The following is a 15165-nucleotide window of genomic DNA, read 5'->3' on the forward strand; positions in this document are numbered from 1 at the left end:
ATTTTATTTATTTATTTTGAATTATGAGAAGGAAATCGGTGATTTGATGCATAGACTCACCGAATAGGGTCGTGATTGTTCATCCGGATTCACTTTGGACTCGGCGAGTCCATGCTGTTCAATGAAACCCTAAATCCCCCGGGTTTGGAGCCTATTTAAGGGCACTTATCGCCTCTTATTGCGGCTACCAATCCCTTGAGAGAAACCTAAGTGAGCCAAATCGTTGTGAGGAAGAAGAAGTCACTTTTGATCCTTGTACCTTTGGTTTGGCAAGAAGGAGGTGCACAAGAGCAAAGGGGAGGTGCGATTCTTGCAGTTCCAGAGATTCAGAGACTTCATTTTGAGGTAATAGTTTGAACCTCCTTCAGTTTTGGTGTTGATCATTAGAGTTAGCGGGGTAAAATAGACTTTTTCCCTCCTGAGGGTGCCAATGGCAGGTTGAGGTGAGTCTTCTCACTATACTTTACCTGGTGTGGTAACAGAGTTTTGTGATACAGTATTATAGAGTTATATTCCAGTGTAATTGCATATTATTTATGTGCTATGATTTATTGTGATATGTGCCTTTTATGATTCAGAGTTAGGACCTTCTGGTCCACAGAGTTAGGACCTTCGGGTCCACAGAGTCAGGGCAAGAGGGCCCATAGAGAGTTGGGGCTGGAGGGCCCCAATGAGACACATAGACCTGAGGGTCAATAGAGTTACATCCTCAAGTGGCTATTATGTGTTAGAGTGGTATTTTGGGGAACTCACTAAGCATTTATGCTTACAGTGTTATGTGTTATGTGTTTCAGGTACCAGTGATGATCGCGAGAAGGCACCAGCATGATTCGTACACACGCATACCGGAGTTTATATATATATATATATATATATATATATATATATATATATATATATATTGATCTTGGGTTTTGTATTGATACATATTGATACAATGTTTTGTTTATGATTTCAAATGATATTTTATGGGTTACAAAAGTGAAAAATTGTTCAAATTGTTACTGTGTTATAAGTTGGTATCAAAGCCTGGGTTTGAGGGATTCGGATATATCTTCGGGTGTATCTGAACTCAAACTGGGGATTTGAGGAAACTTTTAATAATAAAAATAATATTTTTTGAAAAAGAGTAAAAAGAGTCTTGAGACAAACAGAGCAGAACTGTGTGTATGATCAGCCAGCGCGAACAGTGATTTCCCAAAATACCCTCCTAATAAGTGATTATCAGATATGTTATGTATGCTATATGATGAGTTAAGATAGGCATGCTAGAGTAGACTAGGTATTCTTATTAGGACTAGAGTGGCCTGATCTATGATACCTTAGTCTAGGGGTTTCGCTGCTAGAGATGCTTAAGAGTGATTTAGATAGCAGCGAGGTGCTTATGAGAGTTTTGTTAGTGAGTAGCAAATGATAGAAAGAGTAGAGTACTTGGGATTTGAGGCTCAAGGAGGAGGACTTGGGATGAATGCCAATGCGGTATGGATGATAGTATTGGGCCCGTGCGACTGCAGATACCGGGTTGGTACGCAGTCCAAGTAAGAATCCTTTGGGCACCAAGGAACGAGTAAGGTGGAGTTATCGAGTGTGTTTATACTCGAAATGGGTCTCTGTTATTATTATGTTGTATTTCAAAAGGAGACCATGGTTGGGACGTGCCACACACCAGTGATCGGCAGTTCGGGTGATGAGGAGATCTGTAGGATCATCCAGGAGGAGGTGGCTGCGACCATCAGGGCAGAGATACCAGAGATGTTCGGGTCTATCAAGAGCACTCTGATGGAGACATTTGATGAGAGATATGCTACACTTTCTGAGGCTGTTGTTGTTGCGGCCACTGCAGCTATAGCTGCGACTAGGCCGCAGGGTGGTGATGTGTTGTTGTTATGAGAGTTCAGCAACACAAAACCACTGGAGTTTAAAGGGACCCAGGACCCTAGCGCAGCGATGAGATGGATTTCAGAAATAGAGGGGTGTTTCTTTACTTGCTCATATCCAGAGCATTTGAGAGTCCGGTTCGCACTGAACTAGCTTCGCTTGGGAGCGAAGGACTGGTGGAAGTTTGTGACTGCGCACTTTATGCCTGCTGAGCTTGCTGCAGTGACCTGGGAGAGGTTCACCGCTATGTTTCGAGATGAGTACGTTCCCCAGGTGGAGAGGGAGCACTTGGCCCAGGGGTTTCTGACCCTCAAGCAAGGTACTGAGTCTGTTATAGTGATTACGAGGATGTTTCATGAGCGGGCGATGTTCTGCCCAGAGCACGTGTCCTCCAAGAAGGCACGCATGAGCCGATATTTGAGCATTCTGAGGAGGGATATACATTAGTTCGTAGCAAACTCGACGTACCGGACATTTTCCGAGCTTCAAGAAAATGCCCAGAAGAGGGAGATAGAGTTGGACACCCAAGCCAGGGAGGAGGCTGAGTCTTAGGGAAAAAATCGGTGGCCGACTTAGTCTTAGCCGGCAGCCAAGTGGGAACCAGAAGGTCCGCACTTGTGGCAAGTGCGGCAAGAGCCACGAGGGGATTTGCAGAGCAGGGTCTTGCTACAAGTGTTGCAAGGAGGGGCACATGGACAAAGATTTCCCCAAGGGTTTTTCAGTCTGTTTTCATTGCAACCAGACTGGACACCGAAAGGCAGAGTGTCCACAGTTGCGGGGATCAACGTAGGGAGCATTTCCGAGATCAGCCCCTGCTGCAGTGAGAGTTGCGAATGTTCAGCCTGCGAAGGTTGAATCACCAAAGGCACGTGGGAGAGCCTTCCAGTTGACTGCGGAGGAGGTCCGCGCAGCGCCCGATGTCGTGGCTGGTATGTACTCTTTCATGTATTCTTTTACATTTTGTGATGATTGTGCTTATATTATGTTATGCGTAGGTACCTTCCTTGTGAATTGTGTACCTGCTCTAGTGTTATTTTACTCGGGTGCGAGTCGATCTTTTGTATCGTTGGCCTTTAGCCGACACATCAATACTAGTAGAGAGGCGATGAGTCGACCTCTGAGAGTTTCCATAGCGGATGAGAGAGCGGTGTATGCCACCAAGGTGATTCGTGGTTGTGTACTCGAGATTTTCGGGGTTGAGTTTTTGATAGGTTTGGTCCTTATTGCGATCGGGGATGTCTGTGTCATCGTGGGCATGGACTAGTTGAGCAGATTTGGAGCTATCATCGACTGCGAGCGATAGGTGGTGACCATGTTTCAGGGTTGGATCTGGGTACCGCATGCGGGCGGAACGCGTACGATTTTGATGGAAGAGACTCATCGATCGAAGTTCTCGATCCATTCCGGGGCCACTACGATGTATTTGGATCTGAAAAGGGAGTATTGGTGGCCATGTATGAAGAGGGACGTTGCATGGTTCGTGGAGAGGTGCCTAACCTGTCGCAGGGTTAAGGCCGAGCATCAGAGACCGCACGACAAGTTGCAGCCGTTAGAGATTCCCGAGTGGAAGTGGGTAGAGATTGCCATGGACTTTATCACCAAATTTCCAAGGACCGCGAGGGACGTCGATGCAATTTGGGTGATTGTAGACCGATTGACGAAGAGTGCTCATTTCCTCGCTATTAGTGAGAGCTCTTCCGCAGAGAGGTTAGCAGAGATATATGTGAGGGAAGTGGTAGCACGACATGGAGTACCGATCTCGATTGTCTCATACCGAGATGTGCGTTTCACCTCTAGATTCTGGAAGAAATTCCATGAGGAATTGGGGTACTAGACTGCATTTCAATACCGCGTACCACCCCCAGACTGACGGACAGAGTGAGCGGACGATTCAGACACTCGAGGATATGCTCCGGGCATGTGTGTTGGATTTCGTTGGGAGTTGGGACACGTACTTACCCTTGGCAGAATTTTCCTACAACAACAACCATCATTCGAGCATTGGTATGCCACCCTTTGAGCTGTTGTATGGGAGGAGGTGTCGGACCCCCATTTGTTAGGGAGAAGTGTGGAGCAACGTGTAATGGGTAGTACGGAGATTGTGCTTCAGACGACATAGCAGATACAACAAGTCAGGCAGAGATTGTTGACCACTCAGAGTCGCCAGAAGAGTTATGCTGATAGGCGACGATCCGAGCTCGAATTTTAGGTCGGTGATTTCATGCTTCTGAAGGTATCTCCTTGGAAAAGAGTGATCTCATTTAGAAAGAGGGGCAAGCTGGGACCCCGGTATATTGGGCCGTTTAAAGTGATCGCGAGGGTGGGCAGGGTAGGGTATCGCTTGGAGCTACCTGCAGAGTTGGGTCAGATTCTTGACACTTTCCACGTATCACAGTTACGGAAGTGTATAGCAGATGAGTCGGCAGTGGTGCCATTGGAGGACATTCAGGTTGATGCGAGCCTGAATTATGCAGGGAGACCGGTGGTGATCAGGGATCGGAAGATCAAGGTTTCGAGGAACAAGGAAGTGCCTCTGGTTTTGGTTCAGTGGCAACATCGGAAGGGGTCCGAGCTGACGTGGGAGCCGGAGCGTGAGATGCGTGAGCAGCATCCAGAGTTATTTCCAGAGTGAGACTTTGAGGGTGAAGTCCGATTCTAGTGGGGGAGAATTGTAACAGTCGGGTTTCCAGGTAAATTATTTTATTTATTTATTTTGAATTATTAGAAGGAACTCGGCGAGTTGATGCGTAGACTCGCCGAGTAGGGTCGTGATTGCTCATCCGGATTCACTTTGGACTCTGCGAGTCCATGAGTGGACTCGGCGAGTCCGTGCTGTTCAATGAAACCCTAAATCCCTCGGGTTTGGAGCCTATTTAAGGGCACTTATCGCCTCTCATTGCGGCTACCAATCTCTTGATAGAACCCTAAGTGAGCCAAATCGTTGTGAGGAAGAAGAAGTCACTTTTGATCCTTGTACCTTTTGTTTGGCAAGAAGGAGGTGCGGAAGAGAAAAGGGGAGGTGCGATTCTAGCAGTTCCAGAGATTCAGAGACTTCATTTTGAGGTAATAGTTCGAACCTCCTTCAGTTTTGGTGTTGATCATTAGAGTTAGGGTTTTCTAACCCCTTTGGAGAGTGATTATGTGGAGCAAATGGTCCCTCTTTGAGTTTGTGCCTTGGATCTGGACTCAAAGAGGTCTAGAGACCTTAACCCTTGGAGCTTTATGAATTAGTTTGGGGTTATTGGACTTAGGTTGCCATTTTTGGGACTAAATCTCCTTTTGATGCCTTGTTGTTGTCACACAAGCATCAAGTTTCGAGCTTTACGTGACGTTCACACTTGGGAAGGCCAGATCTTTGATTTAGGGAAACAGATCTGACCTTAGGAGGCCAGTAGTGTTTGTGCATGGCATGAACTCTCTGAGTTGTTCTTGAGACTCGGTGAGTAGGTTTAGGGTTTCACGTAAATTGCTCAGTGAGTATACTTGCTGAGTTGGGGCATGACTCAGTCAGTCAGAAGGGAGTTAGAGGACTGGAGTTCAGTGGGGCATGACTCAGTGAGTCAGAAGGGAGTTAGAGGACTGGAGCTCAGTGAGGTAAGTCTTCTCACTATACTTTACCTAGTGTGGTAACAGACTTATGTGATAGAGTATTATAGAGTTATATTCCAGTGTAATTGCATGTTATTTATGTGCTATGAGTAATTGTGATATGTGCCTTGTATGATTCAGAGTTAGGACCTTCTGGTCCACCGAGTTAGGACCTTCGGGTCCACAGAGTCAGGGCAAGAGGGCCCATAGAGATTTGGTGTTAGAGGGTCCCAATGAGACACATAGACCTGAGGGTCAACATAGTTACATCCTCAAGTGGCTATTATGTGTTAGAGTGGTATTTTGGGGAACTCACTAAGCATTTATGCTTACAGTGTTATGTGTTATGTGTTTCAGGTACCAGTGATGATCGCGCGAAGGCACCAGCATGATTCGTACACACGCATACCAGAGTTTATATATATATATATATATATATATATATATATATATATATATATATATATATTGATCTTGGGTTTTGTATTGATACAATGTTGATACAATGTTTTGTTTATGATTTGAAATGATATTTTATGGGTTGCAAAAGTGAAAAATCATTCAAATTTTTACGGTGTTACAGGGTCCCAGGCCATAATGCAAAATACTTAATTTGAAAATACGTACCAGGAACCAGCTGCTACAAATCTTCCCCACTTATTTTAGACTTCATCCTCGAAGTTTGCTGCTTGTTCCTGGAAAAGCTCTGGGTAAAGCTCCATCATCTTATCCACCGGCTCCCAAGTCCACTCCCAGCCCTTTCGGCGCTGCCACTGCACCTTTACCAGCTCCAGTCTCTTGTTACTCAGATCCTTTGACTTCCTGTCAAGGATCGCCACTGGCTGCTCGATGTATTTCAAGTTGTCATCAACCTAGATGCCTTCTAAAGGCACTACTGCCGAAGCGTCCACCAAACATTTCTGCTACTGCGAAACGTGAAAGGTGTTATGAATCTGACTGAGTTCGGCTGGCAGATCTAGTCTATATGCCAGCTTGCCCACCCGGAACTGCACCTCACGTAACCAGAAGACACACTTGGAGAACTTAGCATACAAGTTCTCCCTCTTCAAAGAGTCGAGAACCTCTCACAGATGCTCCTCGTGATCCTCCGACATCTTGGAGTAAACCAAGATATCATCGATAAACACTATCATAGACCGGTCTAACATCGGTCTATACACGTGGTTCATGAGGTCCGTTAACGCGATAGGAGCATTGGTGACCCGAAGGGCATCACCACAAACTCGTAGTCGCCATAGTGCATCCGAAATGTAGTCTTCTACACATCCTTCTCTCTGACCCTCATCTGATGGTATCCCGAACGCAGATCAATCTTGGAGAACCAAGATGCTCCCTGTAGCTGGTCAGAGACGTCATCAATCCTCGGGAGTGGGTAATGGTTCTTCACTATTACCTTGTTCAGTTCCCAATAATCTATATACATCCGATGCGACTCGTCCTTCATCTTCACAAACAGAATCGGGGCTCCCCAGGGAGAACTACGCGGTCTAATGAATCCCTTGTCTAACAGCTCCTACAGCTGTGTAGACAACTCATGCATCTCAGGGGGATCCAACCGATACGTTGCCTTGGCTATCAGAGTCGCACTAGGGACTAGGTCGATCCTGAATTCCACCTGCTTCTCCAGAGGTATCCCAGGTAACTCCTCGGGGAATATGTTAGTAAACTCACGTACCACGGACACATCGCCCCCTATCGCCTTATCCCGCCTCCCGGGTGTCCATAACGTAGGAGACATATCCTGTGCAACCCTGCTGAAGGTAATTCCTAGCTCTCTCTGTTGAACATACCGCTGGTCCTTGCTGCGGCCTCTCGCTCTAAACTACCAACTCTCCCCCACTTGGGGTTCTGATCCGAACCAGCTGATGCGCGCAGTTTATCACTGCCCCATTAGGGCTCAACCAATCTATGCCTATGATCACCTTGTTCCCCCTCAGCGGGATATAAACCAGGTCTACCAGGTAACGCTCCTCGAACTACCTCAAAACATAGTCCCGATATACCTCTGACACTCATACCGACCGGTCGTCTACAATCTCGAACTCTAGAGGGCAATCCAACATGCCCGAAGTCTCCGGAAACTTCTTGGTAAGAGCAAGAGATACAAATGATCAGGTGGCACCCAAATCAAACAACAACTGTACTGGGATTCAGTTCACATGGGACGATCCTAACCAAGGCACATGATATATCAAAATTACAACGATATATAATAAAAACATAAGGATAAGAAATCATACCCGTCACCACATTGGGCACAGCGTGTGCCTCCTCATCTGTCAGCTGAAATGCTCGGCTCCGAACCACTGCGTCTCCATCTTGACCTTACGGCCATCCACAACCCGACCTGTCGCTGGAGTCGGCACCACTGCCAGCGCCGCCGCCGCTGCCAATCTAGGGCACTTGGCCTTTTTATGGCCGTTCTGATTGCGATGAAAGCAAATAAGGTCTTACATATGTATCACCGGAGTAGGGGTAGTACAGTCCCTACCAAAGCGCCCAACCTTGCCGCACTTATAGCAACCTGAACCCGACCCGATGCAACAAGTTCCCTGGTGTGACCGATTGCGTTTCCTACAGTGGTCCCGCCCACTGGCCTTTCGGCCTACCATCGGATCCCTTGGGCTTCTTCCCCGAAGCCCCTGCCGGCTGCCTGTCCTCTGCCTTCCTCTTCCGGATGTGCTCCAAATCAATCTCCCTCTCCCTAGCCTGGCAATCATGGAATCCAGGGTACAGAAAGCTGAACAACTAACATGCTCCCGGATGTCGGCTCGTAGCATGTCATAGTAGTGGGTCCTCTTCATGTCCTCATCACCCGCATACTTGGGCACCAACAAAGCCCTCTCCCAGAACTTGGCGGTGTTCTCCGCTACAGTCTTCGTAGTCTGTCTCATATCCAAGAATTCCCTGGCCAGCTGCTGAAGCTCTACAGCTAGCGCAAACTCTGCTCTGAACCGGGTCACAAAATCCGACCATGTCATAGCCTCAACAGCTGAGGCTACCAGAGAGTCACCAACTGACTCCCACCAATCCCTAGCCCGGTCCCTCAAACACCCTGCTGCAAATCGCACCTTTGACCCCTCGGGGCAGAAGCTGGTTAGCTGTGCAGACTCAATATCCGCAATCCATCGTCTGGTAGCAATGGGGTCCTTTGCCTCGTGGAAATCTGGCGCACCACTCCCTCTGAAGTCCTTAAAGGATAGTGTGCGTGGTCCTGACCGGCTGGTCTCCATGTCACTCCAGAACACCCTAAGGCGATCCTCCATCAGCTCAATGATCCCATCCTTGATCGACCCGAAGATAACCATCATCGCATCAAGGATACCCCTCGTGATCTCGGACGCACTGAAGTCGCGTAACCTATCATCCACATGCTTGAATCCTGCCCCCGTACCCGATCCTGACTCGGATCCTGAACCTCCTATTCCGTGTCGCGTGACCATCATTCTGAAACAATAACATACGAATGTTAGGGTCACATATACTTTCTGGAGGTCTCACACACTTTCCAAGTTTCCCGGTTCCATTTAGGCCCTCCTTGATTCGTATACGAATCCCCTGCTTTCAGTAGTACCGGCCCATACTTCCTTCCACATCTATTTGTACTTTCCTCAAAAATTTCTTCGACTACACCAAGTCCCTTTTACTGATACCCTTTCCACTGACCTCATCTTAGGCTTCCCTAGGGTACTCTCCGACCTACTCTCCATCATCAGCTGCACTAGGAGTCCCCACCACCTCCCCTAACTAGCTTGCAGATACTGTTACATATGCGCTCCTTAGTTAGTTGAAGTTGGTCAGAATCCCCATGGCACAAAGCAAGCAACATTCGTTCTTTGAGTAACCAAACCAGGCATAACCTACACGGGCCATCCTACTACTGACTAAACAGTCCTAGCATACAGCTCATACAACAGGAACATAAGACATCCTTTCTAGATCCTTAACCCTAACTAGCAAGCAATTCTCATAATCATATATCAGGCACAAGGCATCCTCCTAGATTCTTAGTCCTATTCTAGCATGCAATTCTCTGAATCAAAACCATATAACATAACATAACAAGTATGGGTATCTTGGGGAAAACTTACTTAAGCTCGGTCGGTCGCACGCATCACACACTTCATCTTTCTTAAAAATTTCTCAGTTTAGACTTTAGAAAACCATTTTTCCTTGAAAGATCTTTTATTCCCTCAGTTTGATTCCAGACACCCCCGAGGGTTTTTCCGAATCCCTCAAACCAGGGCTCTGATACCAACTTGTAAAGACCCAAATTTCAAGGCCAAAAATTTCATTTTTGAATTAATGCATTTAATACACTTTTTCCAAAACCTTGTCAATAAAACATTTCATTACAAAGTCATAATGTTGTATTTCAAACCATAACATCATAAGTATTAAAAATCAGAGTAAAGTCCCAAAAAATTCCTGCGGAAACAAGTGTGTGTGTGATGCGTTGCTACACCGCCAACTCTTTCCCCTTCGACGAAGAGGTACCTGAAACCAAAACGAAAACTGTAAGCACAAAGCTTAGTGACTTCCCCCATCATACCACATACCATACAATATCGTCGGTATCTTTCAACCGGTAACCTTCATTAGTATATTTCAACTCGTAACCATCACCGGTATCTTTCAACCGGTAACTGGGGACTATTTCACCCCTACCACTAGCATACAATAAATAGATATAAGCATACAGTCAAGCATATCCGGGTACTGATCTACCCTTCGGTCCTAAGGACCACTGCCAGGGAAACTAATACCTACAATACACATAACATACTACCCAGATAAACCTCATAACCAACACATAACCAAAACAAGATAATTATCACAAAGACCATTATCTTTTAAATACGCCTTTTTGGTGGGCCGACATTGTGACCTTAGACCCACCCCTACTGGAAGGTAACTCACCTCAATGTCGTGCAGTGTCTGAACTATCCTCGGTGCACAACTCGACTCCCAACGACTCCTTGATCCCTACAAGACAACCTTCAAGTCAACACATATCACATACAACCCTAAACAGGGTTAGCCCAAGTTCAGTCAAAGTCAACATTCAGTTGACCTAACTCGCTGAGTTGGCGTACCAACTCGTCGACTCCATGCTTCTCTAATCCTACAAAAACCCCGGATCCACTTGGCGGGTTCTCCTTCAATCATAACATCATGGCCATCTTTATCCCACTCACCGAGTTCCTTCTTGAACACATCGAGTTCATCTCCAACATAAGAACTTGTCGAGTGTATGACTCGCCGAGTTGTATGAACAACTCGTTGAGTCCATCTTCAAAGATTGAGAGATTGCTATGGACTCGCCGAGTCTGCTCATACCACTTGCCGAGTCCCATGACTCCCAGGTCCTTTTTTGCATCTAAATCCACAAGGGACTTCCTCCCTAACACTTACCCGTTTACATAAAGGGTTTAGTGCACAATGGTCACCGACTCGTCGAGTGCCAAGAACCACTCACCGAGTCCGGCCCTGACCAATTCCATAAAGTCGATTTAAATAAGGTCTAACACACCAAAACCATAGATCTGGCCTCTTAATGTCCATTTTATACGTAAAGTTCCATACTTGATGCACATGCATGGGATTTTTAGCTCAAAAATCCATATAAGTTGTCCTAAAATGTGCATGGGGCTCTCATGGCCCTAAAGTTGGCACCTTTGTGGCATGAGACCCCTCTTAAGGCCCAGATCTGAAGGCCAGAGTCCACATAACACTCCTTAAGTCCGAAAATGGCTTGAAAGCCCTAAATGCACCCAAGATCTACAATCTAAAGATGAAAAACCAAATGGAAGACCAAAGCAGGAGCATTTTACCTTGATTAAGCCAATGATGGAATGAGATTTACGGATCCACAAGCTGCAAGTCGAATACTCAAGCTCCTCTTCTTCCTTACAAGCTTCACAAGTCAACAAAAGCACCAAAATGGCCTTAACACTCACACAATCGGCTAGGGTTTTGATATGATACTCTAGGAGAGTGTTAGGGATAAAGGAGGCTGAGTTAAGGTGTTTATATAGGGTGCAAACCCTCATATTAGGGTTTTTGTCCAGACAGCACGGACTCGTTGAGTCCGGTCTCTAACTTGCCGAGTCCGCCACTTAACTCCCGTGTCCAATCCGCTTCTACTCGACGAGTTAGGCCACCAACTCGCCGAGTCCTAGTCAAAAATGCAAAATACTTAATTTAAATTTACGTACCAGGAACCAGGTGCTACACGAGGCCTGATGCTGGACACCGTCTGATGCCCGGCGGGGCCCGAGGAAGGGGCAGGGCGCAGATTATGTGATTATGTGATGTGTGTATAGTATGTGGTAGATTGGGGAGACTTACTAAGCTTTGTTTTTAGAGATTTCAGTTTTGGTTTCAGGTACTTCCAGTAGCAATGGGAAGAGATCAGGATGACTACTCTGCACAGACCATTTATTCAGCCTAGGATGTTTTTACTCTGATATATTTTATGATGTTTTGAGAATAATGATTTATGAATCAATGTAATGTTTTGATAACTGTGGTTTTATTAATGATTTAAATGAAATTTTTGGGCCGTATTTTTGGGAAGTTTCAAGTTAGTATCAAAACCTTGTTTTGAGGGATTTGGGCACACTATTGGGTGTGTCTAAATTCAAACTAAGGACTTGGTATGAAAATTTAGAAACGAAAAACATTTTTATAAAAGGAACTTTGAAAAGTGAAAAAGGGTGTTGTGCATGCAATCAACCGAGCTCAAGTAAGTAGTCCTAAATTACCCATACAGGTTATATTATGATATGTTTATAAGAACTACTTGCTAGATTAGGTCTAAGGATCTAAGAAGGATGCCTTATGTGCTTGTTATATGTTTATGAGTTTGTAGATTTGCATTCTAGAATTGATCAGCCAGTGGTACGATAGCCTGTTTAGGTTATGCCTGACTGTATGAGTCTTTGAATTTCATTATAGTATAGATTCCTTATTAAAGGATAGAATGGTTTGATTGGATTACGTTGGTTAGATTTTCCATTGTCTGAATGTTGCTTACTTTGTGTCTTTTGGGATTACTAGCGATGTGAGCTAGCTATTAATTGAATATGCTAAGTCAGATGAGATACATGCCGAATAGTATCAGAGTGATGGAGTTGACCCTATTACGTAGCTCTCATCTGATTCCAACTATTCTAGGGATGAGTATTTCACAAGAAGGATTATCTATTCTCTATTGTATGTGGCTATATTCATGAGGTAGCTAGTTAACATTGAAGGGAAATCCTTCAACAACTGAGGACTGGGTGGGGCGGAGATTACCATAGGGTAACCCTTGGATGAGATTAGTGTTGGGAGCAATAGTAGTGAACAGGGACTTGGTGAAGTTAAGACAATCCTTGAGGAAAGTACGGATATATGTGGAAGGTAGTATGGGCCCGTACTACTGAAAGCAGAGGATCCGTACTTGAGTCAAGTCGGACTGAGATAAAACCAGGAAACTTGTACCGTGTGTGTGATCCCTCTAGTTATGATGAGTGTTATGATGTTTGACATGGTGTATTTTTAGTATGGTGATATCATGTACTAGACCAGATAGCAGTTCAAGTGCCGGTGAGGGATCAGGCTCGGGCTCTGGAGCCGAGCAGCTGGATGAGCAGGTGAGAACATTTATATCATCTGATATTACGCGTAATATTATGGACTGGACTCCTATGATATTCGGTATGGCCAAGGAGGGCATTTTGGATATTTTGGACGAGAGGATGGGTGAGTTCCGCGTCGAGATGGCAGCCATGATGGTGGTGTGCACATTGACATTCAAGGAGTTCCGAGCATATGGAGCTCCAGACTATCATGGGTTAAGGACCCCATTAGTAGTAGTCGGTGGTTGTCATATGTCACCAATGGTTTTCCTACTAGCCGGTGTCCTGAGGGGGACAAAGTCTTAGTCGCCTCCCATATTTCGAAGGATAGAGCACATGATTAGTGGGAGGAGGTTGGACATGCTATCGGGGATGATACCATGTTGGATGCGATGACATGGGGTGACTTCTCGGCCAGGTTCAGGGCCGAGTTAGAACCAATGATTGAGATGCAACAGTTAGCATGGGAGTTCGAGGATCTACAGTAGAGTACGGAAACAGTGGCGAAGTTCACCACCAACTTTGGGGTGAGGGACCTTCTTGTTCTATAGTATGTAACAAATGAGGAGATAAAGAAATCTCGGTACCACGAGATGCTAAGGAGTTACATCAGACAATGTTTGAGCCGGTCCAACTACAAGATGATGGAGGATATGATCGCTCGAGATAGGGAGCGGGAGATCGATTTAGAGGCAGAGAGGAAGAGGAAACCAGATGAGGTGCAGACATATTTAGGATCGGGTAAGAGACCCAAGGTGTCGAATTCGAGATCGAGAGATTAATAGGGCCACAACCACTATGGCATGTGCAGCAGGCCACATGAGGGAGCGTGTAGGAGTGGCATTAATGGTGATTCTGGCTGCTTAAATACGACCGGATCAGTCAATATAGTTGGGATTGTTCTATTACCACCACCCAGGGATCATAATTGATCTACTTTCATTGCAGTCAGTGGGGCCACACAAGAAGGCCTAATGTCCAAGTTTGACTATAGGGGTCAGGTGATGGCACCTATCCCTATGACATTGAGGATCACCGATGGCCATCAGAGCCCGACACAGGTGCATGCGGCATGGAGCAGGGCTTTCCAGATGACTACAGAGGAGACACGAGCAACTTCCGATATTGCAGGTGTGTATCTTTTGCTTTCCTATCAATTTTTATTTATGGTTTTGTTTTTATTACCTCACATCCATATGAGCAATTCTATCTTGGGGGTTACACCTCCTGCTTATGTTCGGGTCATATGAAATTTGCATACCATGAGCCTTAAAGTAGTAGTGTGAGGTCGTCTCCTTATACAGTGGGTTCTCATGATGCAATAATTGTAACAAGTGTGATTGGACATTCCAACAGTCTTTAAATATCTTACTGCTTTAGTGTTTGTTAGCTTTGGGGACACTAATAGTGGTAAGCATTGGTTGCCAACAAGATTGATCACTTGATGATACAAAGGTATGGGAATCTTTCTTGCTTGGTGTGTTGTAAGATGTTAGTTAAATCAAAGTGGGGGAGAATCCTCTAAGGGTTCAGGAACAGAAGGAAGTGTGAATTTAGGAGGAGTTCACATTCTCGTCAGTAAGCAGGGAAGCCAAAGTGACTAATTAGATTAAGGGGTATATGAGTTGGGAGTTTGGGAAACTTCCCAACGTAGGGTTCGCATCTTTTTAATCTTCGATAGTGGTTTTGTGGACCAGGTTGAGGAAATTCCCGTAAATACGTGAGTTCGACCATGATGTGTAGGTCGTGTGCATGATCGATGAGGAAAATGTTGTAAGACTGTGGGATAGCCGTAGCATTCACCAACAACTAGACAACATAGAAATGTTGTAAGACTGCAAGATAGTCGCAACATTCATTAGCGGCCAGATAGCAGAGTGTTGTTAGGGTCCCGTATCTCCTAGTTAACAAAGTATGGACATGAGGCTCGTATCTCCTAGTTATCAGGGTGTGGGCGGTGGCCCATATCTCCTAGTTAACGGAGTATGGATGGGGGTGGAGTGTGGGTAAGGCCTGTATCTCCTAGTTAGTGTAATCAGAATCAGGAAAGGAT

The sequence above is a fragment of the Lactuca saligna genome, chromosome 9 (assembly GCF_052625555.1).
Source record: "Lactuca saligna cultivar CGN05327 chromosome 9, ASM5262555v1, whole genome shotgun sequence".
Lineage (NCBI taxonomy): Eukaryota > Viridiplantae > Streptophyta > Magnoliopsida > Asterales > Asteraceae > Lactuca > Lactuca saligna.